The sequence below is a fragment of the Rutidosis leptorrhynchoides genome, chromosome 8 (genome assembly GCF_046630445.1).
Source record: "Rutidosis leptorrhynchoides isolate AG116_Rl617_1_P2 chromosome 8, CSIRO_AGI_Rlap_v1, whole genome shotgun sequence".
Lineage (NCBI taxonomy): Eukaryota > Viridiplantae > Streptophyta > Magnoliopsida > Asterales > Asteraceae > Rutidosis > Rutidosis leptorrhynchoides.
In genome coordinates, this window is record NC_092340.1 from 314376746 (window position 1) to 314394369 (window position 17624).

Here is a 17624-nt window from a genome sequence, read left to right on the forward strand (position 1 = left end):
GTCTTTAAATCTTCATTTTCGAGCGATTTGCGTCTTTCGTCTTCGCACTTATTTATTTAACTATTACAACTAAAAATAAGGAAATTACATTTAAAAACTTTACATATTGGAACGATATTGCTACTAAATATATGTTCATTTGGAGCACTATCAGTTATTAAAAAGAAACTTCAAGCAAACCTAAAAAGTGGTGACGTGCTCTTTAGTCGACATATCAACAGAAGTTTACTCTTTGTAGATATATACGGCTACGTTTCCTATACATATTATGAGTAATCGTCCCGTGCAGTCGAAACGGCGGATTTACGAATGTTGAGACTGGACCGAAAGTATCAAATAGCACAAGAGGAAGTGCTTTAATAAAAATATCGACAAACTGATATGGAGACGTAACATGTAAAACAAGAAATTCACCAGGTGCAAGCTTTAAACGGACGAAATGAATATCGAGTTCAATATGTTTAGTGCGTTGGTGTTGTTTAGGATTATTGGACAAAAAAGATAGCACTAACATGATCACAGTAAACAATGGTGGTTTTGTTAATAGGTCGATGTAACTCTAGTAGCAAATTTCTCAACCAACAAGACTCTGTTGCAACATTGACAATGCCTCGGTATTCGGCCTCTGCACTTGAGCGGGATAACGTGAGATTCCGTTTAGAATACCACGAGATAAGATTATTACCAAAATAAACACAATAACCTGATGTAGAACATCGCATATTCGGGCATCCGGCCCAATCAACATTAGTGTAGGAAATCAAACTGTTTGACCATGACTTAGAAAGATGTAAGTCGAAACGAATGGTGTCGTAAACATACCGTAATATACGGTTTAGCACAGGCCTATGTCCTACATGAAGAGTATGCATATAAAGAAAAACCTGTTGAACTGCATATGAAATGTCCGAACGAGTGATTGTGATTGAAGGGCTCGAGCTAAGCTACAAAAATATATAGGATCATCGTAAGGAGCACCAGCATGTCATCCAAGTTTAGACATTGTGTCGACGGGAATTTTAGACAGCTTACAAGTAGACAAACCAGCTCGTTCAATAATCTCACAAGCATACTTAGTTTGACTAAAAAAAATACTATGGGGGTGTGCGTGACAGAAAAATCAAGAAAATAATGCAAGCGCCCAAGATCTTTCATGTCGAATTCCCCAGAGAGCCGCTGAATTATGGTATGTTGTAAGAGATCAGAAGACACATGTATAATAATATCGTCCACTTATAATAAAATGTAAGCCACATCACGACCTTTAGAATAGATAAATAAAGAGTGATCACACTTTTTGTGGGTGAAGCCGAGTGAAAATAAGAAATTTGAAAACCGCTGATACCAAGCACGAGTAGCTTGTTTGAGTCCGTACAATGTTTTTTATGGACAAACATAATTGGGGTAATGATCATCACAGAAACCTAAAGGCTGATGCACGAAGATAGTCTCCTTAAGATGACAATGTAAAACGGTATTTTTAATGTCAAGTTGATGGATGGCTGATAGCATTCAAATTATACATATTTTTATACCCTTTCTATGGTGTTGTCTTCCTCATTCTCGCACATATATTGCCTATTCCTTTATCCAAAGGAGGGAAAATGAGAAAAGGTTACTAACGATGTGGAATAATTCATTTGTGATGATTGCAGGAAATTTTACAAAGAAAACAAGCTAAAAATAGAAGAAATTAAAAGATCAAATAAATCCTTAAATGATTGAGCAAAACATTGAAGAAATTTTGAGAACCTTGGAAATCTGCACGTTGTCACCTTTTGGCTATAACTCGGTCATCCGGACTCCGAATAAGGTGAATCAAATGCCTACGGTTTCTTAAGACGAAGATCTACAACTTTCAAGTGAAGACTAGCGGCCCTAATCACTCTCAGTTCGGCGGCCTGACGAAAAAGTCATGATTTTGAAGCCGGTCAAAAACTTAGTCACCAAGATACCTCAGGCCGGCAGACTGACCCAAAAATGGAAAGTTTTTAATGTCATTTAAAGAGATTTTTTTGAAAGGCCATTTAAAGAGATTATAATGCGTTCAATGAGCGTGTCCTGAAAGCCACCTCAGGCCGATGGACTAGGCTTTCAGGCCGGCGACAGAGCCTCAAAACTTCCAGAATTGATGAACTGTCAAACCACGTTTCTAGCTAAGACACTTTAGGCCGATGACCTGACTCAAAATCGATAATATAAATTGAAGGCTCCTGTTCAGTTTTCAGTGTACATTGTTCTACTATTTCTCCACCATTACATTCCATTTTCTATAATTGTAGAGTAGGAGTAGATTAGTTTCATATAAAAGTTTCATTTCAATTGTGTTCAATTTCTTTTGAAGCGTTGAAAATTCATTGTTCCAACCTTTTATATTTTATTTACAAGCATTTGGATTAATTAAAGTTTCAAGTTCATCTTTTGTTCTTCATCATCATCCTCGTTTCATGGTATATCTTTATTTACTTTTATTTATTCATGCACTTTATGTCTCTTATTTATTTTATCATTTTTGCAAAAATTAGTATTTAGATTTATAGTGTTTGCTTGGACTGATGAACCTGTAACATTCGGACTAATAATTGTTCAAGTGAGGCCGGCGACGCTGTGACCGTGGCCAATGGCCTGAGACCTTAAAAACTAGAACTTATTTTGAACACTGTCTATGGTTTATAGATTACTTTTCTGTCTGTTAACACTCTAAGCCAACGACTGTCTATGGCTATCCGGCGGTGGAGTATAGAACAGTGAGGCTTCAGAAAAATATGGAAAGAGCTTGGTTTAGCCAGAGGTTGTCTATAGCTAGCCAGCAGCTTGGCTTGTTCAATAAGTAAGTTAGGGCTGGATTGCAACAGCCGGCGGCCTGATATGAACCGAAGATGAAAAATTGATTTTTAAATGCTTTTTGTTGAGAATACTTACGGGCTTAATTAAATAGACCCATTATTCTAATTCGAGTCACTCGTTGCATGTATAGTAAATTATATTGTGTTAGTACGCCAATGACCGATATAAGCCCTTGCATGTCAATTTGGATCATGATAGACTTGAAATCGTGATATCGATACATTAACGAATTAGACCTTTTGGAGTATTTAATATGGTGGAATTAACAAATCCACCCGATTAAGTCCTGTAGTATAATCATGTGTTGAACCTTAGTGATACTTACGTGGCAGTTAGGTACACTTTGCGAGTAGATGGATTAACGACCAACTATTCATGTTAGACACTTAGAGTCATTTAAAAATATATTCTTAATATAAATGTCCAAATGTGAAAGGGAATGACGTCTAAGTAGACACTCGTTATTTATTATTTATATTTAGTTGTTATTATATTTCAATTATCTTATATATTTATATACTTAATACAACCTCAAAACCCCGAATACAATTAAAATATTTCTTTCTCGAAGAATATCAATGAATCATCAATCCTTAACCTTAAATATCTACCTCTCTTGGGACAAACCGAACTTACTGATTACTTTACTACACCGACCGGGTTATCTTGCTCGTTATGTGCGTTTTAGTGATTAGAATTTCGTGTTTTATAAATTTAAAGGTTCGTGTGTCACTAAAACTTCTCAGTAATGGCCTATGAGTGAGAGAATGCCAATGTGAGAACCAAGAAAATATTTGTGGGTTTAACTACGGGACTAAAGTCACTAAACGTCTCCGTACAATCAGTACCAACCGGTTGAGACTTTCCATCACCAACCAAATGATCTTTATAGCGCTCAAAAGAACCATCTGAATGAAATTTATATTTAAAAATTAAGATAGATCGATAATATTCGCATTGGGTGTGCGGGGTACGAGTTTCCAAGTTCCAGTTTTAATAATTGAATTAAATTCGTCAGTCATGACATTCTTTCAATTAGGGTCACTGAGAGCGTCTTTAGGGTTACGTGGGATATGAGAAGGTGAGATGGTAGTACGTAAATTAAAACAGAATTTTAAGTTTAAATATAATGGACATACCCAGTGTGGTCATTACAAGTAGGTGTTAAAGACGTAGAATCGGGAGTAGGAATTTGTAAAGAAGGAGAATTGTGAGCGGTAGCTGCGGAGAAGGAAAACCCAATAGAAATTGCGAAGAAGATGGAGGAGGTAACAGTGGACCTGGATGAAAGGTAGTGGTATTCTGTGCCAGAGAAGCAAGCCCAATATGAGAGGCGGGAGATAAGTGTTGTTGGTCCGAAGAATTATGAGTATCTTGTGAGGTTTGTTGGGTCAAGGTTAAGAAGGATGCCGAAAAACATTAGGTGATAGCTGTGAAGTTGGGTTGAAGGCCCGATTTCATATTTTTTGCCATGGCAGAAGCCTAGGGTAGTGGGACCATTATGGGTGAAGAAGGCTCAGTTGATGTGGGAAAAGTAGGGGAAGTCATTAGATGAAGATTTTAATGAAGAAAGGAATAATTATATGGATTATAAGGTTTGAGACTGGCGAAAGGAAAGATATTTTCATTGAATAAAACATGACGTGAAAGAATAATATTTTTAGATCTAATTTCATAGCTTTTGTACTCGCGATGGGAGGTTGGATACCCAAGAAATATGCATGTAAGGTGTGATTTGTGTATCGTAGTGAACGTCGGAGAAAGATTGGATGTTGATAAGATAGGTAGACTATTGGTCCCGATTAACAACACTATGTATTGTAGAAGGGGGTGAATACAATTTTTTGCTAATTAAACAAGTTTTAAACAGTTTAAGTATAAAAAGCAAGTTAATCAACATGAGTCAAAGTACTTTTCAACTTATTCATTTATTGATATAATCTCAAAGAATCACGATTATCTTAGAGCGGAATAGATAATCGGTTGATACAAATTATGCCTTGATAATCGGTTGATACAGATTACGCCTTAATAGCTCAGACACACTGATAGCATATATAAGATTTTACAAACTCTATTGATTTAAATCCCATAACACTAATTGAAATATTTGTGGAGTTGTCTATTTATAGACTCTCTAAGAAGCAAGTAAATTTCTATTGTCTGATGGTTCAAATTGTGTTTGTACTTCATCCGACAAGAAGGGTAGAAATCATGTGGCTCTCTTTTTGTTCTAAAACTAATTCAGGAACACCCTAATATGGGCGTTGACAAAGTATATAAACAAACTGCGCGTATGATATACTTCTGCATTACATGGTTGTCTTGTAAAGTCACTTGTTAACCGCTAACTTATGTCCTTCTTTCTTAAACTTAGTCTACAATGTCATTTGAATGAGCATGCTTGATGTAGACAACACATGAAACAAACTATGCCTTCGAGTTATAGACATAATGTGTATAAGTGTTTTGTGCTGTAATCTTCTGTTAGTTCTAATTGTCTACTGATGGGTCATTAGTAATCTTCTGTTGGCTTCACGAAGAACTCAAGTTCTAGACTAATTTGTGCTAATAGCCTAGGCAACACTCTAATACACTAAGACTCAACCAAGGTTGGATGTAACACCCCATCAGAATCCACTAAGGGTGTATTAACTCTTGGTCCCACAGTTAATGGTCACGCCCTCTATATGAGACGTTTTTCAAAAAGCATTCACATTAATTTCAAAAGACGTTGTCATTAAATGTAAAATGAATCAAAACAGTTTAACATAAAGGACAAAAGTAAATAATCCGAATATTATTTTAAAGAAATAGTTTCAAAGCGAATGTAATTGTCTTGACAAAAGGTCATGCTTGACTCCAATCAAGGGTATGCACCAAGCAAGCACATACTCATCAAAGTTGCAGAAGAAAATACCTCTAAGAACTTGAGATAAAACATGAAAACGGTCAACAAAATTGTTGAGTGAATCTACAGGTTTAATAAATCAATTATCGCTTGTTAGACCACGAGATTTCATTCAAAGCAGTGAAAATTATACATCTGTTATGAGCACTTGAATATAAAGCTTTAACCCGCAGATAGATTTTTCGCTACACGAATTCCTTTATCTTATACAGCATACACTGATCAAGTATATGGTTACAAAGTAATAAGCACTCGTTCGTTGAGTGAGGGTTGTCAGACCTAACGGATCCGTCTCTATAGTTCGAGCTTACAAATGTAATTAATATATTCAAGCTAAGGGCTTTTGATCAAACTCATATGTATATTCAGTTTAGTACTTGTGTCTAATGCGTAAAACAATTTAAAAACATCAGGTTATCTCATCCCAAAAAGTAAAAGTGTATGGGACTGTAGAATTACCTTGAGTGCACTTGAACAAAGCACAAGTAAAGAGTAGTAGGATTACTATGATCGAGTAATGTAATCCAGATATACCAATATATAGTTACATAAGTCTATTTTAATAGAGTGATTCACAGTACAGTTGTCCTATTGCTCAGACCGACGCACTTGTAAAGTAAAAGTCAACAAAAGTCAACTGGTTCATGCAAGTCAAACAAAAGTCAAACTTGGTAAAGTTAGTCAACCTAAGTCAACTACATAAGTAGGTCATGTAAATGATGTCACAAAGTTAAACCAAGGTCAACTCATAAGTTTCACACATTCGTTTAGCAAATTAACGTTTACTAGTTTGGTTACCGTACCTGTTCACAAAGATCATGCAATCGGATAAGCATTGTTCACAAATGACACATCAAAAAATTATTATAAACTCCAGATCATAAGTACATGTCATAAGCTTTCTAAAGACCAATCACGCTATCATACGATTCCTATAACTCATGTAGCATGCAAAGCTTTCTAGTTCATTTTCTGTTCGCGCATCAGTTTCATTAAAATTCTCATTTAATCTAGAAAATAGTAAATCAAAAAGGGCCAATTTGTGACGACCCGGAAATTTCTGACCAAATTTAAACTTTAATCTTTATATTATTCTGACACGATAAGAAAAGTTTGTTAAGTTAAATCTCAAGAATTTTAAACTGTGTTCATACATTCATTATAACCTCGACCAAATTCCGACGATTCATGAACCGTTATATATAAATAGATATGTATATGTATATATATATATATATATATATATATATATATATATATATTATAACTTGAGAATATTAATAAAGTATTAAACATATAATACTTTACACGAACGTATTTGTTTCAATATGATTTTTGACGAAATTAAAAAAAATATATTAAATGATTGAATTATCAGAAACATTGAATTATGATTACAAGTCTCTGTTGAGAGGTCCACTATGATTTGAGAAAATCTATTCCTCTTAACGATATTCAGAATAATTTGTAAAGCTATTTATAAATAAAAACAAAAAGTGTCATTTACGAAAGTTAGACAAAAGTTAGTGAAGAATTGGTTTCCATAATATTCTATTAATCTATTTTCAAACGTACAAAGACGTTTTCAGTTTAAAAAAGAACTTTATTATTAAAACGTATATAACTTTTATAAATATCTAGAATCACTTTTGACAACTCATTACTTAACCAGTATAATAAATATAATGATATTTATATTTTATTTCATTAAATATATATAACGATTTAAATTAATATTATATATATTTATACGCGTATTATACATACATAGTTTTTATACTTTTACTATACTTTAACTTTAACTTTACCTTTACTTTACTTTTACTTTACTTTAACTTTAATAATTCATACTTTAATAATTCACTTTAATAATTCATACTTTAATAATTCATACTTTAATAATTCATACTTTAATAATTCACTTTAATAATTCATACTTTAATAATTCACTTTAATAATTCATACATTAATAATTCATACTTTAATAATTCACTTTAATAATTCATACTTTAATAATTCACTTTAATAATTCATACTTTAATAATTCATACTTTAATAATTCACTTTAATAATTCATACTTTAATAATTCACTTTAATAATTCAAAAATCTATTATAAATAGAATTCAATAGGTTTTATTATTTCATAAAAACTTGAAAATATATTTCTCTAAACTCTCTCAATTGATTATATATATATATATATATATATATATATATATATATATATATATATATATATATATATATATATATATATTTGCTCTGTATTATTTCAAGATATTATTAGTATATATAAAATATTACGACGGAGTGCTGTCCGAGTGATTTCAAAATAGTTTTTTTGAATGAGTCGAAGCTAAGAAAATTATGGGTTATAGCTATGGAGGTGATGGGTATGGTTCATGGGTATGCTCGTGAGGTCAATCTAGTGTTTATCATCTCCGTTGCATCTACATACTTTCCTGCAATATTGAATCTCAATATTGATACGTTCGTGAATCCGAGGCCAACCTTGCACTTGTTAAATGATGTTATATGTATTTTTACTACCAAATACAGTATTGTGAGTTTCATTTGCTCCCTTTTATATATATTTTTGGGACTGAGAATACATGCGCTGTTTTTATAAATGTTTTACGAAATAGGCACAAGTACTAAAACTAATTCTACGTGGGTTTAAACCAGAAATATACCCTTAGCTTGGTAACATTAAACTACTTGTCTATGTACCGTAGGCGCGAATCCTAAAGATAGATCTATTGGGCCTGACAAACCACATCCTGACTATGGGATGCTTTAGTACTTTGAGGTTATTTTAAACACACCTGATCTGGTGTACTTCAGAGGGTAAAACATGAACGTTAAGGCTTGTTACCGGGTGCCTACAACTTATAGAATACTTTTATACACTTGCGAGTGTACATATATTTATAAACGGAAATCTTGTGGTCTATTAATATATTAAAATGATTGTTACGATAAACCTATGAACTCACCAACCTTTTGGTTGGCACTTTAAAGCATGTTTATTCTCAGGTATTAAAGAAATCTTCCGTTGTGCATTAGCTCATTTTAAGGATATTACTTGGAGTCATTCATGGCATATTTTGAAAGACGTTGCATTCGAGTCATTGAGTTCATCAAGATTATTATTAAGCCAATTATAGTTGGATGTATTATGAAATGGTGTGCATACCGTCAACTTTCGTTGTAAAGAAAGTTTGTCTTTTAAAAACGAATGTAATGTTTGTAAAATGTATCATATAGAGGTCAAATACCTCGCGATGTAATCACCTATTGTGAATCGTTTATAATGTATATGAACGGGTCCTTTCAGTTGGTATCAGAGCGGTGGTCTTAGCGAACCAGGTCTGCATTAGTGTGTCTAACTGATAGTCATTAGGATGCATTAGTGAGTCTGGACTTCGACCGTGTCTGCATGTCAAAAGTTTTGCTCATCATTTTTGTCAGAAATTACCTTCTTATCATTCTTAGTCTAGACACATCTTATTGCAATGATTGCATGAATAGTGTATAGACAAAATTCATATCTTAGCGTATCTGTTACTGTAAACTTTGCCTGACATATTCCGTAAATTCCTCCGTAATCTACGAAACCTTTTGCTCTATATAATTAGAATACCACCCGATAGCTGAAAAATCATTTCATATCGAAAAATTCTTTATTCAATCGTACGAAATGGAATTTGTCATTAGTTCAAGTCCCTCGGATTCCGAAATGGAATCCCACTCAAGTTCCGAAAGCAGTGTGACCGGAATGGATCAACCAATTAGTCATCATCTATTCTGGATGAATTGGGGATGGGTTTGTAGCCTCCTTAATCATTGGAGACAAGAAGAAGGTGATCCCTTCCATCCACCACATTGTCCTCTTGGCGAAGAACCTGAAGCACTTATCGGCGAACCTATCCGAAACACCATTTTCTCTCTTATTTCTAGAGTATCTCGTCACGATTACATACTACACCAAATTCTAGATTTTATTTATCCGCTCGTCCGAACCGACAATCACCCCGGTGTAATAGAAGAAGTCAACGAGCTTCGCGATCGGGTAGTGGCTTTGGAGAATATGGTGCAAAGGTTACAAACACCAGCAGCAGCACCAGCAACATAACAAGTACCACCATCAACAACATCAACAGTACCATTACCACCACCAACAACAACCGCATCGCAAACCTCAACTTCACAATCTGTCCCATGAGCATCGACGTCATATGCCCTGTAGATACTAAGGAATACCACAACGATGAAGTATTGATTCATAACTTCATTGGGAAAACATTCTACGACGATTATGTAATTTCTAAAGTTTATAAATTATCTATCCTAGCCTTAACCATAAAATAAGTGAGTTTAATTTAATATTAACTCATTAAATCTATATTACATCTGAAGAAATATACACATATATTTCCATAAAGACTGTAATAAAATTCTGTTGTACAAAATATTAATTGTGACATTTTTTTTAACGGGTAGGTAATACCCGAGAGATATATAAATTCACAATTAATATGTTACATTCTTCGAATCTGATTCAGCAGATCATCCATTATACTTCCTACTTTCACAACAATATACATTCTTTTATAGAAATCAAAACAACCATACTCATTCAAAAATCTAATTACATATTCTGATTTTAAAATTGCCGAATTCAATTCAAGTTATAACATGTATCATCACTCTTAGATTCTTACATCTTTCAAAGCTATACTTTAACTTCAAAACTGTGTTAGAATATCGTATGTATATTAACGATTATAATCTGTGTTCAAACCCTTCGAAATACCTGAAGACACTTCAAATAATGAACAATCGAGATGATGATCCAACCACATGTTATCCACAGTTACGTACCTGAAAAACTCTTGAAACTAAAGTCATAATTTAACATGTATCCATGTCAGACCTTTTGACATTTACTAGCTAAAATAACTTTTCAATCCCTTCTAAAAATAGACGGTTTTGTCAAAGCTCTAGCAAACCAACTTCAATTGTTCAATCGAATAAGCCTTATTATAATGATTACCCCTTCATCATTATTACCGGGGAACCTTTCATATCTCGCCACATTTGCAGTAAACTTATTAACAACTTCATTGATCTTTGATTTTCCGAAAAATCTTTATATTTATCAAAACCCCATCATTTACTCATCTGCATCTTGTAACGAGAATTGCCATACGAATCATCGGAAATTAGCAATCAGTATTTTGAAATCTCGCAGCATGTCTACACCAACAATTATATGTGTCTATCTTCTGGACTTATATACTTTGAATGTGAAGTTTCTGAAAAACACCCTAAACTGCGAACTAGTTCTCGAAATACTGATGAAGCAGCAAAAACTATAAATGACCTTAATAGTAAAAAGTTTGATGATAAAGAGTAGTGTGTTAGCAAAGCTCAGAAAAAGAGAAGATTTGGTACTGAAAAATACGGATTGAGCAAACCATGAAGAAGGCTGTGGATAAATCACAAGGACGAAATCTACCTTCAAAGAATCCAAATGATTCCATGTCTGCTGAAGTCATTATCGAATACCTTGCTCCTGACTCTAAACCCTTACGGACAATATTCTTCATCATCCTCTGATATTAGAAATTTTAAGATATCATCGTATCTTTCATTATAATTATCCTCCATATTTCTGAAGATATTTCCATAATTATTCTTATCTGAAATCATTTACCTCTTCGTGCTGTCTGTATTACATCATAAAAGAAACTCTTTTAGTTTCTAAATTCTGAAACTTTCGAATTTAAAATAGGAATATTTTTGAAGTAGTGTTGGGAACTGAAGCATGAACTAGTATAATATAATGACACTTGATCAACGTGATTATATTATAGTAAGTCATGCTGAGTTTCTAAATGGAACGTGATGATTCACAGATTATAACGTCATCATGTTCTATGTTACACGACTCTTGTATTCTCTTTAACCTCTAAAATATCAAGAAAATATTTTTTGATGATTCGGCCTTATCCGAGGTATTCTAGTAATTTGACAAGTCAAGATCGTGCCATTACAATTTCCTTCTTAGAACATTAATAATGTTCATTCCAAAATTCATATATGCGAATTCTGGACCATTACAAGCGGTGCTTAATCGCAAGAAGAAGAAACGAAAGGACAAAACTCCGAAATAGAAATTGGGGTATAAATCGCAGCAAATAAAAGAGAGCATTAATTGGGGATGACAATGATTATAGAAGACAGAAGCAGGGACATCGAAATATAAGGGAAGATATAAAACCCAACAACAACCCAGAAATTATAAACCGTATATATCGATGCATAGAGCAATATAAAGACACGGGAGAACAAAAAACACTATAAAACCAAGAGTATAGTGGAAGTAAATAGATTCTTCTGGAGGTAGATGAAAAAGAAGAACGACAGATATGAAAGTGAGGAGTATATCGAGAATCAGCACTGGATAAAGCATATTGACGAATAATTTTAAAGTAAGAATTGAGGGAGAATGAATAGAAGGTGTGAATTAAAAGGAAACGAAGGAGGTGGATTTATAGTGAAATATCCGACAGAAAAATCGAGATGAATCATCGCATTAAATCGAAGAGGATCATAATTTCCTTAATCATCGAAGAATCAAATCCTATATAGATTACAAAGATTTTCTTTAATCCGGAGATCAACCGTGATGACGTCAAAAGATAAGACGAATCCCTATTTTCTCATTTCACTCTTTTATGATAGCTTCACTCATACGCTTCGAGTAATCGAATTATTTTATCCATTCTTCTTGAACATGATAAAACTCTATAATCGTTATAATAACATTCTCATTGTTAGTCATGACGACCTCTATCAAATTTCGGGGACGAAATTTCTTTAACGGGTAGGTACTGTGACGACCCGGAAATTTCTGACCAAATTTAAACTTTAATCTTTATATTATTCCGACACGATAAGAAAAGTTTGTTAAGTTAAATCTCAAGAATTTTAAACTGTGTTCATACATTCATTATAACCTCGACCAAATTCCGACGATTCATGAATCGTTATATATAAATAGATATATATATATATATATATATATATATATATATATATATATATATATATATATATATATATATATATATATTATAACTTTAGAATATTAATAAAGTATTAAACGTATAATACTTTACACGAACGTATTTGTTTCAATATGATTTTTGACGAAATTAAAAAATATATATTAAATGATTGAATTATCAGAAACATTGAATTATGATTACAAGTCTCTGTTGAGAGGTCCACTATGATTTGAGAAAATCTATTCCTCTTAACGATATTCAGAATAATTTGTAAAGCTATTTATAAATAAAAATAAAAAGTGTCATTTACGAAAGTTAGACAAAAGTTAGTGAAGAATTGGTTTCCATAATATTCTATTAATCTATTTTCAAACGTACAAAGACGTTTTCAGTTTAAAAAAGAACTTTATTATTAAAACGTATATAACTTTTATAAATATCTAGAATCACTTTTGACAACTTAGCGATATTTATATTTTATTTCATTAAATATATATAACGATTTAAATTAATATTATATATATTTATACGCGTATTATACATACATAGTTTTTATACTTTTACTATACTTTAACTTTACCTTTACTTTACTTTTACTTTACTTTAACTTTAATAATTCACTTTAATAATTCATACTTTAATAATTCACTTTAATAATTCATACTTTAATAATTCATACTTTAATAATTCACTTTAATAATTCATACTTTAATAATTCACTCTAATAATTCATACTTTAATAATTCACTTTAATAATTCATACATTAATAATTCATACTTTAATAATTCACTTTAATAATTCATACTTTAATAATTCACTTTAATAATTCATACTTTAATAATTCACTTTAATAATTCATACTTTAATAATTCACTTTAATAATTCAAAAATCTATTATAAATAGAATTCAATAGGTTTCATTATTTCATAGAAACTTGAAAATATATTTCTCTAAACTCTCTCAATCGATTTATATATATATATATATATATATATATATATATATATATATATATATATATATATATATATATATATATATATATATATATATATATATATTTGCTCTGTATTATTTCAAGATATTGTAAGTATATATAAAATATTATGACGGAGTGCTGTCCGAGTGATTTCAGAATAGTTTTTTTGAATGAGTCGAAGCTAAGAAAATTATGGGTTATGGCTATGGAGGTGATGGGTATGGTTCATGGGTATGCTCGTGAGGTCAATCTAGTGTTTATCATCTTCGTTGCATCTACATACTTTCCTGCAATATTGAATCTCAATATTGATACGTTCGTGAATCCGAGGCCAACCTTGCACTTGTTAAATGACGTTATATGTATTTTAACTACGAAATACAGTATTGTGAGTTTCATTTGCTCCCTTTTATATATATTTTTGGGACTGAGAATACATGCGCTGTTTTTATAAATGTTTTACGAAATAGGCACAAGTACTAAAACTAATTCTACGTGGGTTTAAACCAGAAATATACCCTTAGCTTGGTAACATTAAACTACTTGTCTATGTACGGTAGGCGCGAATCCTAAAGATAGATCTATTGGGCCTGACAAACCCCATCCTGACTATGGGATGCTTTAGTACTTCGAGGTTATTTTAAACACACCTGATCTGGTGCACTTCAGAGGGTAAAACATGAATGTTAAGGCTTGTTACCGGGTGCCTACAACTTATATAATACTTTTATACACTTGCGAGTGTACATATATTTATAAACGGAAATCTTGTGGTCTATTAATATATTAAAATGATTGTTATGATAAACCTATGAACTCACCAACCTTTTGGTTGACACTTTAAAGCATGTTTATTCTCAGGTATTAAAGAAATCTTCCGCTGTGCATTAGCTCATTTTAAGGATATTACTTGGAGTCATTCATGGCATATTTTGAAAGACGTTGCATTCGAGTCATTGAGTTCATCAAGATTATTATTAAGCCAATTATAGTTGGATGTATTATGAAATGGTGTGCATGCCGTCAACTTTCGTTGTAAAGAAAGTTTGTTTTTTAAAAACGAATGCAATGTTTGTAAAATGTATCATATAGAGGTCAAATACCTCGCGATGTAATCAACTATTGTGAATCGTTTATAATGTATATGAACGGGTCCTTTCACAATTGGAGATGCTCAAAAACACCTCAAATTATCAATGGTCAAAAGGGATAAGTAATCAATGTAGCCAATTTGAACAGTTTTTCCCAACAAGTCGGACTTTCTGATTTAGACAGAATCTAGACCTTTGGTTTCGGCACGCATAAAGCACATAGCAACTAGAGTTTTCAGAGCTATGCATACATATGAGATATTCTACATAACATACATTAAACAACATATCAAACTCTTAAGCTCCAAAACAATTTCTACTTCATTCTAGACCATTATATGTACAAACGAGACATATTCGACTCAGTTTAAGTAACCATTTTCGGATTCATTTATCCGGACATCTAGAGATAATTAGCACATGAGGTCTCCATGAAAGATTAAGTACTAATAATGAACTTTCCAAAATACAAAAGCATGTTTTTCAGAAGTCATGTTAAGTGGTCGTTTAACTCAAAAGAAAATCATTGTTTAGCAAGTTTTACCATAAACGGTCAATCAATCATAAAACGAGTTTCACAAATCCAATAAACATGATATCCTAGTCCATTTTGAGTGTTTTTTTCAATTATATATCAATAAAAATTAGTTCATGAATTAATTCCAAATACACAAATCCCAGTTTTCAGATTAGAACATAATTACACGTCGTAAATTCAATCAAGCATAACTAGAGCTATACATAACGAAATCGCGAGCAAAATTATTAATTTTTCAATAGATTTTCATCTAGACACTTTTTATTTACAGAAAACATAGTCATCATATCAGTATTATAGCAAATAAATTCGTGATTTTACCCTAACATGCAAACCGAGCATTATAACGACTAGTAACACATACAATCGCAATCAATTGAGCAATAAGACATCTAGACTATGAAATCAATAGTAAAATTAAGATTTATTAATCTAGGGTTATGCAATTATACCTCAAAAACAAAATTAATTAGCACTAGCGCGTAGAAAACGATCAAAGGAAGCACTTTGATGTTGATGATTCAAGAAAACAAAAAGTCTTTGATGGTGATTTGTGGGTGATGATGGTTGACGATGAGGAGAGCCAGGGAGAGGGTGAAATTAGACGGTTTAGGGTTATGGGGTATTCATGCAGTATTTTTGTTTACATATAATTAGTTTAAGGCCAAAACTAAATGGCCCATGGGACTTGGGTCTCGGGCTCGTTTGGCATTTACTCACGTTCGGGTGATTCGTTTCGAGTGCCGTTAACCGTACTGAGTTCTCGGAACGTTAACCGGTTGTTAAAACACAATCCACCATGTTTAATTCATTAAATAATTTAATAAATTAAATAAGTTTTTTATTAAAGTGAATAATTATTAAAAATAATTATTTTATCAAAAATTCGATCGTTTCGCAGCCCCGTGAGACATATGTTGCAGTTTTTAAAACTATATTGTTTTCTCAGTATTTCAAACCATGAAATGAGTTTTTCGGTTAATATATTCATATATTAATTATAGTAGTTCATCAAGAACCAAATATGCATTTAATTCAAATAAATACACAGAACGTAAGTAAGTACCGTTAAATAACTTAACGGACAGTTAATAAAGCTTAACGAAAATAGCAGGGTTGTTACATTGGAGAACTTGGATCTCGGGGAGATCTCGTTTGGACATTTTTTGGGAGATTTCGACATCTCGGAAAGATCTCAGACGTTGACTTTTTAGTTTTTTAATATAATTTATATATAATATATGTATACTCATACACATTTTTACGAGATGTTACAAGAAATACGAAAATGAGCGAGAAAATCAGAGAAATTATGGGATTTTATGAGAAAATCTGATAAATGAGTAAGAAAATCCGAGATATCATGGCTTTGACCAAGTTTGACCCCAGTTGACCGAGAAATCTCGGGGGATAGACATCTCGTCTCAGCTGACTTCCAAAACTGAGATCTCGGGGAGAAATAAGGAGATTCATAACACTGGACTCAACATACAATGTTGATTTACACTTAGAACAATTTAATGAACCTATGGAGGTCGCACATAACATATTAGTGCTAATACCTATGTTTTGTCATAATTAAATATATAATTACGTGTGTGATTCAACGTAGACATAGGAAGAGCGTGATGCCAAAAATTAGAAGACATGGAAGAGTGAGCGTGGAGAGTGCTAATGATGTTATAATTGGCACAAATTTTGCGTTCGGGCTTCTCAAATCTAAAAGAAGCGGAAATTATTTAATTTTGTTTAAAGAGGTTATGAAATGACGAGTTATAATGGATTTAATATTGGACGAGAATTAATTTTGTATATATTTATAAAAGGTTAGGAAAGTGTTAAATATTTCAGATTTGTGGCCAATAGGGAAAGTCCATAGGTAGTTTGTATAATCGTCTATAATGAAAACATAATAGCGGCGTCTCGCGGAACTAACAGTTGGTGAAGTCCATCACTATGTATTATTCATGAGTGGATTCCCAGTGTTGAAATCTTTCAAAGTAAAGCCAAACGAGTCAAAAGATATAGAAATATAATCATCAATAGATAAACGACGGACGGGTATTAAAGTTTTAATTAGATTAGGGGCATGAAGAACTATTTAATTAAGAGATAAGTGAAAGGACCAGTTCATATACATTATAAACGATTCACCATAGTTGATTACATCGCGAGGTA